Raw genomic sequence first — 1,525 nt, 5'->3', positions numbered from 1 at the left:
TCTCTTTACCTGACAGTACAAAACCCTTTCCCATATCTGTTCTCACAGGAGAGCTAGAAGCGGCCTATGAAAGTGCCTCTGTCAGATGTGTGTAATGAGGCTCAAAAATAATAACCAGCTGGAGCAATGAATTTAGGGTTGTTAGTTATGGCTAATTGACTCCCATCTACAGTCCTTCAGCATGGTCAAAGGCTGTTTCACGTAATCTTCAGATTTTACTATTTTTTTCTATTCTTTGAGGACTTAAGTGGTTGATTAGAAAGTAGAATATTAAATTGTATAAACAACAACTTTCACATCCCAGCAAAGGCACTCTCATAATGAATATCATATGACAGAGTTTTCTTCTCTACCAGTGATTTCTTGGAGATAGAGAAGGCTCTGTAGTAACTTTAAAAAGCATCAACTACCTATTCTACTTATTTATTTTCAGTCATGATACTTAATGGTTTGAAATTTCAAGTGACATTTACTAACTTTAAAGGAGGATTTTCAATTTTCATTTTTTAAACAAATGTGAATTAAGATATGCAGATTTTGGGGGTACATTTCAGTGAAATATTTTTCCTTTGATGGATTGTGTCTTTTGCAATGGGCTCACTGCATTTTAGGCGAGAATTGTACCTTAAGAGAAGTCTGATTTAATAGAGCATGTGTTATTTAATAGACATTTTATAATAGTAGTATTTCTATTATCTCCATAAGAAGGTGTAAGTATTTACACTATGCAGAAAAGAAAGCCTATGCCAAAATTTAAGTCACCTTCCCCTACCTGGGCCCTGACCCTGGGCACTGAATTCAGATCTGCCCATGCCAGAGTCCACACACTTCCCACTTTCTACCACCATTGGCGCACTGGTCTGGTCCAGTCCAGTAAGTAGGAGAAGGGAGTGGAGACCTTTACCTTTCCTCCTAGGCTATTTAGGTCTTGAAGAAGGTTTTCTGGTTTTGTTGGATACTTAACATTTTATCTCACAGATTTGAATTATAAATACAGATGTCTTATCACCATGAAATTATAGACAGTTCAGAGCAAAATCACTGTGTAGTTCTCCTTTCTATCTTTTAGAACAGCCAAAACAGAGATTATTAATAACAAACACAATTATAAGACAAAAATTCATGCAAATTCTTTTATCATCCATCCAAGCACATTTACAGTTATATAAATTGGTTCTCTTCGTTGATGTCGTTTGTTACTTATGTAAATACAGTAAATGCCAACCCAAAAACAAGTTTCTACATTGGATTCAAGCCTAAGTAATGTGAGGTTCATTGATAATCAGGGAAGGCCACAACTGATTTTAAAATTACAAGTCATAGTTACTTGTTATGACAATTGTCACCAGGATTACTGCACAGTCTTGTTCATTTACTGAAGATGAAGTTGTAGCTTATTTTCATGGCTCAGACATTCCCTTTCACTCACTGGTCCAGGTTAACCCCTCATTTTCTTTCACCCATTCCTGCCCCTGGCACTTTAAGCTTCATTTGTATCAAATGCCTCACCTTATAGTTCTTGACC

Source organism: Vicugna pacos, chromosome 7, assembly GCF_048564905.1.
Source record: "Vicugna pacos chromosome 7, VicPac4, whole genome shotgun sequence".
Lineage (NCBI taxonomy): Eukaryota > Metazoa > Chordata > Mammalia > Artiodactyla > Camelidae > Vicugna > Vicugna pacos.
This window is presented reverse-complemented; position numbering follows the sequence as displayed.